At 38.0% G+C, this 15,326-nt stretch overlaps 1 long non-coding RNA gene across 1 annotated transcript in view; it reads right to left on the bottom strand.

The window, feature by feature from the left end:
- The window catches only part of LOC114672782 (uncharacterized), a 30,032-nt gene extending 14,706 nt beyond the window's left edge, over window positions 1-15,326 (bottom strand). The window contains exon 1 of the long non-coding RNA XR_013405052.1: window positions 14,797-15,326. This is a non-coding gene — a long non-coding RNA (uncharacterized LOC114672782). The remainder of the gene's footprint in view (window positions 1-14,796) is intronic.

Below are 15,326 nucleotides of genomic sequence, written 5' to 3'. Positions count from 1 at the left end.
AAAATGGTAGGTATGGGATCATCTTCAGCCATTCAGCTTTTTAATAACTGGACACTGTCTTATTCATTGCATTATCCTCAGCACCAGGCCTAGTGTACTCACTCAATAAATAATTTTTACAGAAGCAATTCCTCAGATTTTCTCTTCCTACTGGAAGACACTCATGAAGTATTTTATTTCATCATGGTCATATTTGCTCAATTTAAAACAGATAATGACTAATATTTTCACTTTACTCTTACTGAGTGTCAATAATGCCTATTGAGCCTATTGCTAAAACCAGTGGATATCTAATACTTTAAGGCTTATATAGCTCTTGGGATTCAAATTGCAACAACAGCATAATATTCAACATTTGTCTAGCACTATATTATGACCTCATCTGTAATTTGTCCTCTACTTTGTCTTAAAAGAAAATAACTAGCCTGTAGTTAGATACAAAGATATATGTCTAAATTCAAACTCTCTGATTCACACAGCTGTCAACAGACAACATACCATTCCACTCTCTGGGGTGTGGTAGCCCTACTTCCCCCAAATCATCAATCTTCTACCTTTCATCCACTTGTAAAGGATGTATTAAATCCCCAGAATGTGTGTGTGAACTATAAATAGTTGTGACATCATTTTCCATCCCTCAGAAACCTAGGCTTCAAATAATTTGATGATCTTTAGGCAACATTAGCATAAAATCAGTCTATATATAGAGAGAGCAGAAACAATCAGTTTTTTAAAATAAACCAAATAAATTGTATTATTGATTATTTTCATGATACAATTAAACTGTATTATTAAACAATTCTAATGCTCCAAGTTCTTAAATGGGCACAGGAATTTCTATAACAGATAAACTTTCTTTTCAGAAATATATATTGCAAAAATTAACAACTTTTAGTAGTTTATCCAGTCAGTACATTTTTATTGGCTTAAACTGTTAGTCTGTCAAACACTGAGAAATGAGCATTTTGTCTACATTCAATTCAGATTTTGCTGGGAACTTAAGTATATTTACTTTTTATGTGGTATTTGACCATGCAAATTTGTTTGGCTAATCCTGATTTTTTTTATTCACCTTCAGCTTTATGTTAATAAAGGGATATGAATATGATAAAACCGTTGGAATATAAAGTATTTCCATATAGTGCTCACAAGACCAAATATATTTCTTTCTCATTTTACTTTTTGTAGAAAGCAAAACTAGTCTGATTTTGCATCCCAATGCATAGGGCCTAAAATAAAATAAATCTATGTCTAAATGAGATAAGAATTTAAGAAGGAAGTCAACAGAAATTAGAAAACGTCTTGAGATAAATGAAAATAATAAGACAACATTACAAAACTTACATGATGCAGTAAAAGCAGTACTATGTGGAAAATTTACAGCTATAAAAGCTTACACGAAAAGAGAGGAAAAAAAGAGCCCAAGTAAACTACCCAATTTTATCTTATGTAACTAGAAAAAGAAGTGCAAACTAAACTCAAAGCTAGTACAAGGCAGGACATTATAAAAATTGGAGCAAAGATATACAAAATAGAGAAAGAGTAATTTAAAAATTAACAAAGTAATAGTTGGTTTTTTGACAAGTTTTTAAAAATTGACAAAACCCTAACTAGATTGATTAAGAAAAACGAGAGCGTTATCCTCATATCAAATCCAGACAAGGACATGACACAGACTACTACAGAACAACATCCCTACTGAATATTGATGCAAAAATCCTTAACAAAAAACTTGGAACTCAGATTTAATAGAACATTAAAAGGATTATGCATTATGACTAATTGGGATTTATTCCTGGTATACAAAGATGGTTCAACTTTAAAAAAAAAAAAAAAAAAACCAGTGAATGTCATACGTTTCATTAACAGAATGAAGGGGTAGAAACTGCAATCATCTCAACTGACGCTGAAAAAGCATTTCACAACACTCAATACCCTTTCATGATAAAAACACTCAACTAGAAACAAAAGGAAATTATCTCAACATGATAAAGGCTATTATATGAAAATCCCACAGCTAACATCATATTCAGTGGTGAAAAACTATAAACTTTTACTCTGAGATCAGAAATAAAGCAATAATTCCACTCTCACCACTTCTATTTAATGTAATACTTGAAGTCCTAGCCAGAGGAATTGGTAAGAAAATGAAATAAAAGGTAATCTCAGTACTTTGGGAGGCTGAAGCAGGCAGATCACGAGGTCAGGAGATGGAGACCACGGTGAAACCCCATCTCTACTAAAAATACAAAAAATTAGCCAGGTGAGGTGGCGGGCACCTGCAGTCCCAGCTACTCGGAAGGCTGAGGCAGGAGAATGGCGTGAACCCGCGAGGCGGAGCTTGCAGTGAGCCGAGATCGCACCACTGCACTTCAGCCTGGGTGACAGAGAGAGACTCTGTCTCAAAAAAAAAAAAAAAGAAAAAAAAAGAAAGAAAGAAAATGAAATAAAAGGCATACAAATTGTAAAGGAGGAAGTAAAATGATCTCTGTTGGCAGACAGAATGATCTTATATGTAGAAAATCCTAAAGATTACACACACACACAGGCATATACACACATTGTTAGAACTTATAAATGAAATGAGTAAAGTTAATTAAAATGTACTTCCTGCTTCCAGCCTGTTGTGCAGGTCACAATCTCCTGACTAACCTTCCTTACCACACTATAAATTGGAGCTGGAAAAACTCAGTGTGGAAGTGCAGTGGTAGTTTAAATCAGTGGGAAATCTCCTAGTTGACAGTGTGTGAAATATCTTTGTTAACAGTACATTTCCAGTTTCACAGGTTCATTATGAATATCAGATAATGTCTGCCTGTATAATTTGAAAATACATTCATCATCACATTAGTCAAATAGAGAGCTCAGATATATTTTAAGAACTTGTTAGAGAATTCTACATTGCCAACTGTCAGAGGCTTTTTCATAGAAGCATATGGATGTTGGTAGAATTTAGGAGATGTTACTGTAACCTGCACAATTTTGTATTTGAGGTCATTAATGAGGAGGTTTGTGTGCGTGTGTGTGTGTGTGTGTACATTGATTGCTCAGGCAGCTGGAAGGGACATCAATTTTTGGGAGGGTTTCTTGAATCATTGTTTCAGATTTCCTAGCCAATGCTTTAGCCTGCTTCCCTATAAATTGGAGGGGAGGGTCTTAGTAATATTTTAGTATATTTCTGTCCTTTTTCTTTTTCTCCATGACTACTTCTGGGTGGACCAGGTTAGGAGCAAGGGAAAGGCTTGGCAACTTTTGAATCTCTGTTTCTTTCTTTGATTGCCTTACCTATTTTCAATTATTATGATCCTTTCTATTCATGGAATGCTGTAGAAGATTAGGTATAATACATATATGTGTGTATATATATGCATACACAGACATACATATAGACACATGCATGCATATAACTGATACATATATGAATAATTTTACTTATTTTTGTTCATTTTGTTACGTTATTTTTAGTGTGAAAAGATTGTCCTAGCTAACTCTGTTCTGTCACTTTGCCCTGAAAATCTCTGCAGCCATATCAAGAGTTATTAACTTTATGCATAGTTGACTGTAGAACAATGCAGGAGTTAGAGGCTGACCCCCCTCGAAGTGAAAAATCTGCATATAACTTTTGACTTTCCAAAAACTTAACTACTAATAGCCTACTGTCAACTGAAAGCCTTATCAATAACATAAACTGTCAATTAACATATTTTGTATGCTATATGTAATATATATTCTCACAATAAAGCAAGCTAGAAAAAAAGAAAATGTTTTAAGGAGATCACAAGAAAGAGAAAATATATTTATTATTCATTAAGTGGAAATGGATCATCATCAAAGTCATCATCACACTAAGCTGCGAAGGAGGAAGAGGAACGGGGGGATTTGTCTTGCTGTTTCGAGAGGTGGCAGAAGTTAAAGAAAATCCACTTATAAGTGGGCCCTAGTAGTTCAAACCTGTGTTATTCCAGGGTCAACTCCATATTCAAAAGAACTGGAGAACCGAGGCAGCGCTGGTAGCAGCAGAGTTGGGGGCAAGAGCTGATCCACTGCAGCGCTGAGCCACCCATCCACTCCGCCTAAGTCTCTCTCCGGCTCTGGCCTTTAGCCACTGAAGGCACATTCTCACTTGGGAAGAGGATGAGGGAAAACTTGGGTCACAACTATATTGGTCACAAATGTCTTTGCAGAATCATAGTGCAGTGTCAGCAGGAAGAAGCTGAATTTGAAGGCAGATACACCTTGACTCTTCCTGCCTGCCAATGCCCTGCATTGCAGTGGACAAGTCTCCATAGATGACCAGCCAAGCACAGAAGCGCAGTAATAGAGGGGTCTGCAGTACCAACACTGCTCACACATCTATACTTCACAAGCCGGTAAAGAAATCCATTGTGGATTTGTTTAGGTGCATTGAAGTTCTTATTCCTCTAGGAGGAGATTACACAAGTCATATGATGCTCATTTGCTTAATAAAGAAAAGTGAACATCAAGAACTGTGAAGATATTCCTAGAGCCAGAAGCAGCTTGAGAACTTGGAACGCAAGAAACTCAGCAAAATCTGGTATTCTGGGCTCTTGACTGCACAGATAGAATTTGTCAAATTTGTTAAAAATTACAACTGTGTTATTTACACACAATTATTTTGACAGTTAAGTTCACCCAAATATTGATATTGTGTGAAAGTATGTGCCCACAATAGATGCCATGATCCTGTCCTCCAAAGTTGCATGGGCTGTCAGGACAGATCAAGTACTCATAAGTCACCCTAGTGAAGCCCCATATTTACAGAGAACCTCTGCTCTGCTCACCCAGTGCCTCAGTCCTCCCCCTAATTCTCCTCTAATCCTCCTAGAAACTAGGTTATAAACAAATCTTCTGTCACCAGCACTAGTGCAGTCCAGGCTCCCCCAAGGAGTCTGGGAGTTTGGAGTGCTTCTCAACATTATGTCCAGAAACAAAGGGTGACTTTCACACTAGTTTAACATCCCCCCCATGCAGAGTGCTGAGATGGGCTGACTGGAGAGAGGAGACTACCACTCTTAACCCTCCTGGCCTCAGATTCTGCCTGTTCTGTAGAAAGGAGAAAAAAATAATGGTTCTGCCCCGTGCTCAAATTGGACTCTGTTCCTTGCCAGCTGTGGCCTTCAGTCAAATCTCTACTCTTCCCCAAGGCTCATGCTCCCCACAACCTTCTGAGACACAATTTAGAAAATATGAATGCTAACAGTAAGTGTAAAACCACTGCAAAGTGTTAAGTGGATGTTACTGGTTATTCTTCAACATATCTAATTGTGTTGAACTGGACTACTTTTCCAGCTTTACCGTTATTTGTCATAGGATTGTTTGTTGGTTTAAAAGTATGATTCTGCAGCCACAGTTCATAGGCTGGATCCCAGGTCTGACCTTGTAAAATACCCTAAACGTGTGTTCCCCAGTTTCCTCATCTTTAATATGGGGACAATTATAGTATTTTTTTTCCATAGGATTATTGTAAGGATTAAATGAGTAAATACACACAAAAGGCATCAAAGTATACCTACTAAAAATAATTAGGACTGTTAGAAGTCAGAGTAGCTACCTTCAGGGAAGAAACAGGAAAGCTGGTTTTAAGTAGTGATGAGAAGGCAGCACTCAGGAGGCGTCTACGTCCTGAGCAAAATCTTTTATTTATTTTTCACACAGGTGCTAGTTTCATAGTGCATTCAGTGTACGAACATTCATTGTGCTGTATGCCTAAGATACTTGTAATTTCTGCGTATTATACTTTTTCTTTTCTTTTTTAAGATAGAATCTCATCCTGTTGCCCTGGTGGGAGTGCAGTGGCATGATCATAACTCACTGCAGTCTCAAATTTCTGGGCTCAAGCAATCCTCCTACCTCTTATCTCAGCCTCCTGATTAGCTGGGGTTACAGGCACATGATAGCGCATCTGGCTTTGTTATTTTCATGGTTAAAAAATACCACAATATGTGTAATTATATATATTTGTCTGCTATGGTATATAGATTTGTCTGCTATGGCTGTGTCCTATTAGGCCCTCTAAAAAGTTGTTCATGCTTGATCAAGGACAAGATTCGGCTTTTTGAGAATCTGTTCCATTATGGCTAAATGTTTTCAAAAAAACTGGTTGTATAAAAATATTCTAATGAAGATTTGATTCATTGTGACATCCTCTTTTATTCCAAAGAATCCTTTTAAAATTGTTTCCATGCATACGTTTTAGCAGTAATGCAACGTAATCAAGTATTAGCACCTCAAAAATATATTCAAAGATTTGTAAAACTCAAACAAAACTTGTGACCATGAAGTTTTGATGTTTCGTCATGTTTCCTAAAATAGAAAGTTTACAAAATCTTTCAATCTCATAAGTTACTAGATGATGCTTACAGAAGCAATAAAATCAGAGAAATAAAAATGTTAGCAAATTTTTGCAAGTGATTTTCAATATTGTTTTATTTTATGCAAAAAATAACCTCTTAGAAGGTCCCAGAGTATTAGCAGCCCAAACTCTGGAATATTCTCAATTTTAGTTGAGCTTTTCAGTTATTATAATATTCGTATAGCTACTCATATAATTAATAATAAAAAAGGTTCTAGTCTTATTTGTGAATAAAGTTCAGAATGAGTCACAATGTTATAGGTAATCATGTTAGATATAAACCACTATTGAGAAAGAATATAAAAACAAAATATTTTTTGATTATACAATATATATAGTCCATTATGTTCACATTAAGAATGATGTTAACAATTGTTTTATTGACATTTTTTAAATGAAAGAAAAACTTCAATATATCTAGTTCATGAAACTGTTAATAAACTAGTAAATGATACGGACATAAAAATGACACTAGCCAAGTATATGATAACGGGGCAATGGTGGGAGGTGCACACAAAGGCACAAAAGCCATTATTTCCCACCCAAAATGGTAATGTGACATACATGCCTTAGCTCATAATCTTATGTAAAATTCTGCATTTGTGAATTAAGATAACCTTTTAAAAGTATTGTACAAAGGGTATATATACATTTTTGAATTCAACTAGCAGATGGGAAATTATCATATCTGTATTAACCACTACATTAAAAACACTTAAGGATATCTAGGGCATAAAAATCAAAATCGATGTACTGGCACATAAGATAAATATTAAGTAGTAAATGATACCAAATGCAAACCTGCATTATGCTGAAATGGAAAGCATCTTAATGCAAACAGATTACACATTTTTATGCAACTTATCTATGTGGGATGACATTTTGAACCAAGTGGAAAATGTTAATAAAATTCTCCAATGAAAACCATGACTATACAGCATATGAAGCTGAATGGTTCATAGAAAGCCCTTGCTTAAAACAAACGAGATTTAAAAGTTCCTGAAAGTTGAAATTAATGAAAATAGTTATTGGTTCATGAGATATTGCTAAATATGGTAATGCTCTTAATTGAAAATGAGATAAGCAGAAAAGTAATTTTGAAAGTATTCTAATGTTTGCCTGCATTAAAATCAGAAACTTACCAAAAAAAAAAAAGAAAGAAAAAGTCTGGTCTTGGCATAAACTTAAAATAATGTGTTTTAATAGTTTTCAGTTTTCAAGTGTTTTCAACTACTTTGTTGTAGGAAAAAATAACCATTAAAACTTAATACAATCACCTACATAGGGGCACACGTTTTCCTTTTCCCCGGGGTGCCCTGTCCACTGAAAGGTGGACAGTACTTTGTAAACTCGCTTCCCGTTTGTTTATGATTTTCCCCTTTCTCTGAATTCGGGCCTTTCTCCGTAGAAATGGCCCTGAATCTCTAACACAGACTACGGCACGATCTGATTTTGAGCCGTCAGTCCCCTCAATACACTGGCACAATATACTGGTCTCGCTAAAATGTTTCATGAGAAAAATGTCTCGGGGGAGGCGGCGGTAGAACTCTCCCTCTGTAGTCAGAACCGTGAGAGGCGGCGTTTACTCGCTGCTCACGAGGCCCGTGGACCCTAATCCCCAAGCGCCGGGCCTCGACTCAGCGGACCCCGAGCGCGGGTCTCCTTGAGGAAGCGGCGCCAGCGGGTTAGGATCGCTGGTGGGTCCGTTACAGCTGGTCCGGCGACCACTGCCGGCTGTTTGGAACAGCGAAGGGAGCTTTGTGCGCTGTTAGCAGTGGTCGCGCGCTCAGTGTCACTGCTGTCCTAGTGATTGAAATTCTCGGGGGAAAGGGGAGGGATTGCATTGGGAGTTATACCTCATGTAAATGACGAGTTGATGGGTGCTGACGAGTTGATGGGTGCAGCACACCAACATGGCACAAGTATACATATGTAACAAACCTGCACGTTATGCACATGTACCCTAGAACTTAAAGTATAATTAAAAAAAAAAAAAAAGGAAATTCTCCGTGTCCTGATCTCTGCTGATGGCACTCATCACCTGCTCTACTCCATCCTTCACATTTCACTCATCAGCATATGTCATCTTCTATTTTCACAATCATTTCCCACAGTTACGTAAATTGGAAGCATAAGTATCCTCTCCTTTCCACCCACAAGAGCCACTAGCTCTGTTTTCTACAGGAGTCACTGAAATAATTGTAAAAAACTCACTCTCTGGTCCAGAGGTCATAAGTCTCACAGGTCTTGTCTCCCACACACCTCGTGAACTTACAGTGAGAATTAACTGAGCAACTATAGAGCCACCTGGGCCACAGTAAATATGGTTATTTTATCCAATAATTATGGTGATTATTAATTTTGTTGATCACATTTTAGACTCTCAGAGATAATTACCAACTGTTCATTTCATTTTGCCAAGTATATAAAATAGTCAAGATATTTCCTTGTCATTTTGTCAACACATCTACACATTTGTAGGTGAGGCACAAATTGGTGAAAGTATCTGATAATTTGTAATCAATTTGAGAATTGTAGGAGACCATAAAGGAACATCAGTGTATTATAAGCAAAGTGTAGGGCTTTCTAGAAAATAAGTGATGGTTCAGCACATGTTTTAATAGTTTTCAGTTTTCAAGTGTTTTCAACTACTTTGTTGTAGGAAAAAATAACCATTAAAACTTAATACAATCACCTACATAGGGGCACACATTTTCCTTTTCCCCCGGGGTGCCCTGTCCACTGAAAGGTGGACAGTACTTTGTAAACTCGCTTCCCGTTTGTTCATGTTGGTGAGGAGGAGGTGGAGTTTGGAGTCTGACAAAAATCTAGGTTTTGAAACCTAGATTTGCCTTTTATTTACTAGATTGTTTTAGTTATATACACTCTGTTAGCATGTAGTTTTTTGGTAAATGAGATTATGGTGGGGGGATTAAATGAGTCCCTCAGAAAGGGGAAAATAATTTGTAGTTGCTATCATCATCATCATCATCACCACCATTTTTGATAAAGGCTGAAAGAAGCCTGTGTGATTTGTCTGTCAGGCCCTTGGTGGTCATGATCAGAGCAACACTGAAACATTTAATTAGTAATCAATTCGGGATTAATGTGCCATAAGAAAATAAAGGCAGCATCAAGGAATGTGTTCTTTATCCTCAAACAAATGCGGAGAATAAAAACTATTTTAATGAAACCTTGCCATATAACCATGATAACCTGAGATCTCTTCATCATGATATCATTCACGTAGCACCTGTAATACATTAGATTGTGACCCAATATTTCAAGTTTAAATCATATATGACAGACAAAATTATCAAGTATAATTATTAACCCTTTCTCTAAAAGAGGATCTCATATCTATACTCACAAGTAAAATCACAGATATTGAATCAATGAAAGGAGAGAAATGATGGCCTCAATTTGGCCCCATTTAAGAAAGGCACAGGGGTATGAATGAGAGAAAGAAACCCACGAGAAGTTGGAGGAGGGTACAAGAAAGAATACGCAGTTGTTTGGGGGGAAAAAAAGCCACATTTGCTCAGAAGGAGCTACCATGATAAGAGTGACTCATGGAGTGAATGGTTAAAGAGCATTTAATTTTTATGTTTGTTTCCTTTAGAGACAGGTCTTGCTATGCTGCCCAGGCTGGAGTGCAGTGGCATTATCACAGTGCACTGCAGCCTTGAACTCCTGGGCTCAAGCTATCCTTCTGCCTTTTTCAAGAAACATAAGTAAAACTGAATTAGTTCCAGCTAGTAAAACTGCCAAAGTGTTTGGTGCATCTTTTTCATAGCCCTAGAAAGGGTTCCTACTGATTACTTACTCTATAAGACCTGTCACCTTTTCCAGAGTGCTCCACTACAGAAATAATACATTTCTCTTATTCACCAATATATTCACTAAATAAGTACATTACTTGAAAAGATATACTCAAAATATTTTGTGAAGCAATGAAATAAAACCATTTATGTTCTTTTTGAAATTGAAGGCAGATTAAAGGTTTATGGACGTTTAAAAAAAACAAAAAAGAAAAAACAGAAGGCAAAGCTGACCATATTTATAAAGAATAAAATTTGAAGACAAGTATAATGAGATAAATTGTAATTGTTACAAACTACAAATGTAATTTCCTTATATTCAAAAGTACTGTACAATTTCTTCTTATTGAAAAAGTCTAACAAAAATGACTCAATACATTTTATTATAGAAGCAGAAGGAAAGTCTTTGAACTGAGCTTAAAGCAACATATTAACAGATGAGACCCAACTGACCAAAATGAAGTTTACATCTAAATCTCTTTTCCAAACTTCTGAGTTTTCTGATAAGCCTATTAGCACAGAGAAATAACTTACTGATTCTTACTTCTTTATTTCTGGTAGGACAATGTCCTGGGCACAGCAGCTATGTACTTTTCTTTTTCAGATACAGACTGGTCCTTTGGGAATAACCCATCACAGCCAGACTGGAGTTCTACTCAAGGTCTCTTCCATTTCCTGTTCCAAACAGCTCTCCAGAAATTCTAGCTACTGATCAAGCCCAGTGAGGAATTTCAGCCCTTTGTGCTGAAAACATTGGAGATCTGTTGGATCATCTCATGGACAATATTGGTGGCCTGAGCCTTTTGGAATTTAGTGCCATCCATCTGCTCCAGGAGAACCTTAAAACATTCTTGTCCTTCAGACAGGAAGAAAAGGAAGATTCTTCCATTTGGTGAAGAACTGTGAAGGTCTCCTGCTTCTGGCAGGCTGGGCCAGGTCATAGCTAAGGGTACAGAGAAAGCTGGAAAACATCATCCTCAGTGTCACTAGTGAAAAGGTTGGCAGGGCCACTGGTGGGATGCAGCTGGCTGGCCCTTGTGAGCCTTCACTCAGCTGTCTCAGCACTTTCTGGTTGTGAGACCATTACATAACCAGGCTAGGATTTTCAGTTTTTGTACTTATCTCAATTTTGTTTCCATTTTGTTCACTTTCTATTCTACTTATGGATTTCAGATAATGTCATGACCTCAACACTTCTTTTGTATTATAATCGAAATTAAACACTTCGAAAATGGCAGAAATCTCAATCTAACAGGATGTATTCATCCAAATGAGAACCAATGTTTAAACAAAAACCTGTCTGAGTCTTAATCTATTTCTCTTAAAATTCTAATAATGGTACTTAGAGGTTTTATCTTAGATGTCATTTTTACTTTTTTTTTTTTTTTTTTTTTTTTGAGATAGAGTCTCTGTCACCTAGGCTGGAGTACAGTGGTGCGATCTCTGCTCATTGCAACCTCTGCCTCCTGGGTTCAAGCAATTCTCCTGCCTCAGCCTCCCAAGTAGCTGGGATACAGGAACCTGGCACTATGCCTGGCTAATTTTTCTGTATTTTTAGTAGAGACAGGGTTTCACCATGTTGGCCAGGCTGGTTTCGAACTCCTGACCTCAAGTGATCCGCTTGCCTCAGCCTCCCAAAATGCTAGGATTACAGGCATGAGCCACTGTGCCTGGCCCATTTTTACTTATTAAATTGCACTGAAATACACATTTCCTCACCTCTCTCCATTTCCCTTTTAAGGGGTTAATGCACTAGATTTGATTTCTTCCACCTTTCTTTACAGGAGCCACAAATCACAATCTACAGATCACGGGGCATAAAACTGGCATACCAATGGTTAACTCATCCAGTTGTCTTCATTCTGTCACTAAAAATGTGTTCACTGCGTACATGGGACAAACAATGTGCTTGGCAATGTGGATTCAAGGATAATAAGACAGGAAGATAATTGCCCTCTAGGGAACAAAAACCAGACATTAAAGACATGATTATGATTAATTAAGCACTAGCATTCTCAGTGCAGCCAAGAGGAAGTACTGAGAGCAAATCAAGAGGGGAATTGGGAGGCAGTAGAAAGCTTCACTTTCTGACAAAATCTGAGACTCTTAGCAAGTTAAACATCAGATTTTTGTTTCCTCTTCTGAAAAATTGAGAATATTTTAGTAGTTGTCATGTTAGAAACTGTAAAGATTAAGTGAAATGAAGTTTGGAAATTACTGGCTGAGAATATGAACATGATAAATTATAGTGATGTGGTTTGGCTGTGTACCCACCCAAATCTCACCTTGAATTGTAATAATTCCCACATGTCAATGGTGGGGCCAGGTGGAGATAATTGAATCATGGGGGTGGTTTCTCCCATACTGTTCTTGTGGTAGTGAATAAGTCTCACGAGATCCAATGGTTTTATAAATGGGAGTTCTCCCTGCACAAGCTCTCTCTTGCCTGCCACCAGGTAAGACATGACTTTGTTCCTCATTCACCTTCTGCCATGATTGTGAGGCCTCCCCAGCCATGCGGAACTGTGAGTCAATTAAACTTCTTTCCTTTATAAATTACTCAGTCTTGGGTATGTCTTTAGTAGCAGCATGAGAACAGACTAATACAGACAGTAACCTTTAGTATAAATATAATCTATATAGTTTGAATTTGTGAACTATATAGAAAATATATATACATACAACCATATATTTATAATCTCTATAGTCCATATTCAACCAAGTCCATCCAAGAAAAGCTTTGATTGCAGCTCCCCTGACACTCTCAGGGTCTTGCACGCTGACGCCTCCTAAATGGAAACTCTAGGAGAGGAAATAGTCTGTAGGACTAGAAAATATTTTAAAAATGTTTATTCTGAGCCCATATGAGTGACCATATCCTGGAGAAGCAGTCTTAAGAGGTCCTGAAAAAGTCCACCCAAGGCGGTTGGGTTATAATTTGGTTTTAGACATTTCAGGGAGATACGAATTGCAGGTAAAATCATAAATCAATACATGGAAGGTATACATTGGTTTGGCCAGAAAAGGCAAGACATCTCAAAGTGGGGATTTAAAAGTCACAGGTGGGTTTCAGGGATTCTTTAGCTGGCAGTTGGTTGAAAGAGTTAAGCTTTGTCTAAAGACTTGAAGTCATTAGAAAGAATGCTTAAATTAAGACAAACGGGTCTACAATCTGCCATGCAATGCTATGTGACAGTTAGGTTAGAAAGTGAGCCACATTTTACTGGGTTAATTTTTAAAAATCCATTTAAGGAGATTTTATGGTTTGCAGCACATGACTCAACCCTTGCCTTGCATGGCCTTAGGTCTTGCTTATAATTTGCTATCTTATTGCCACAAAGAGTCTGTTTTGTCTTATTGTCTCTCTTATAACATTAATGCTGGCCAGTTGATGTCCAAACTCCAAAACGGAGGGGGATATAATCAGGCGTGTCCAACCTGTTTCCCATCATGGTTGAGAATTCAGTTAAGGTTTTCAGGGTCCCATTGGCCAAAAGGGGGCGTGTTCAGCCAATGGGTGGCTTAGTATTTTACTTTTATTTTTAGTTTATAACTATATATCTCTATATATGTAAGAATATGTAGTATATGTACTTACATTTTATATATTATGCGTTTTTAAATAAATACATACATGTTATAATTTTATATAAAGTATATGCTGAAATATATAAATATGTTATATATAAGTATTTAAATGTACAGAAACACATAAAATAGATCAATATAAAAATATACATCCTTTATATATTTAAATATATATACTTAAATTATAAACTCAAATAGTATTTTAATACAGTATTAAAATTGGAAATTAATGCCTAAACATCAATGATGAGGCAAATATCAAAATTTTAAGTAAAGGCAGGAAATGTAAGAAGACCCTGAGGGTCTTACAAAGGAGAGGGGCCAGTGTAACAAATTATGGCAAACTCCACTCAGGCTTTAAAATTCTTACCCTAGAAAATAAAGTTCTGACCTGCTTCTCTATTCCTTGTAGGCAACACTGCTCATTTCTCTTTTCAGCAACACAAGTCAAGGTGGGGTCCTGAGGAAGGCCTTTCAGTAAACTAAAATTAAATAAAATTATCTCAGTGTCCCTGAGTCGCCGGAAATGTCAAAGTAGGGATCTTGAAAGCATTGCTGAGCTTGCTTCCTTTAAAGCTAGGGAAGTAAGATCACAACATTCTTGTTTTGGTATAAAGTATTTAAAATAATGCTGTTGAGTTTTAATATACCTGAGTTGAGTTATGGTTTCAGCGATGTTGACGTCTGAAGCTGAAAGCTTAGCCCCTGGCACACCCTGGGGCAGGCACGGGCGCCTCTCTCCTCCTGGCTCGGTACGCGGCGTCCCCAGCCCCGGGCGCTCCCAGGACCCGTCCGCTCGCCCCAAGGTCCAGCGTGTCCCCTTCCCCAAGACGTCCCTGCCCCGCGCCCCCACACAAACGGAATCCCGAAGATTAAACCCGTGCGATCTCGAGCCCTCAAGTCCCGGAATCAACTGGTCCTTCCGTAAAACAAGTCTCACTAAAGTCTCTATGGGAAATAAAAGCCCTAAACCCAGGGGGAAATCCCGAAAATAAAAAGTGCCCTGCTGGCTACCTGAGGAAGATGTCTCAAGGGAGACCACGGCGGTGCTGCCTCCTCAACAGCAAAGGAGATTTTTTTACTCAGGTTGAAGCTGCACAAAGTTGGCGCGATAAGCCGCGACGACGTTTCCCTGGGGCTGCCGGACGCCCTGAAACTCAAACCCGCGGTTCCCAAATCCTGGGCATCGGGAAACGCCATTCTGGCGCCTTGCTGCGGCCGTGGTGCGCAGCGCTGGGAGCTTTGCGCTCTTTGCGTAGCGGGCCCGCGCCGACCTCGCGGCAGGCTAGTGGATCTCTGAAATAGCAGTGGCCCACACCTCCCTGGTAATGGCGGGAGTGATCGTTCTCATCTCCAGCGCTGCCTGCTCACTTGGGAGGGACAAGCCTTGGAACCATGGCTAGAAAAGAAGAAAGGCAGGAGGAAACCGCTGTGCTATTTACACAGCTGAAAAGTATCCCCTCTCAATCATGCCTAATGACAGAACCCACTTCAAGTTTTCTAGGAAACGAGGAAATATCACCCAAATCCAGAAGACAGACATC

This window comes from Macaca mulatta, chromosome 15 (assembly GCF_049350105.2).
Source record: "Macaca mulatta isolate MMU2019108-1 chromosome 15, T2T-MMU8v2.0, whole genome shotgun sequence".
NCBI classification, from domain to species: Eukaryota; Metazoa; Chordata; class Mammalia; order Primates; family Cercopithecidae; genus Macaca; species Macaca mulatta.
Note: the sequence above shows the minus strand (reverse complement) of the source record. Positions and strands in the feature narration are given on the sequence as shown.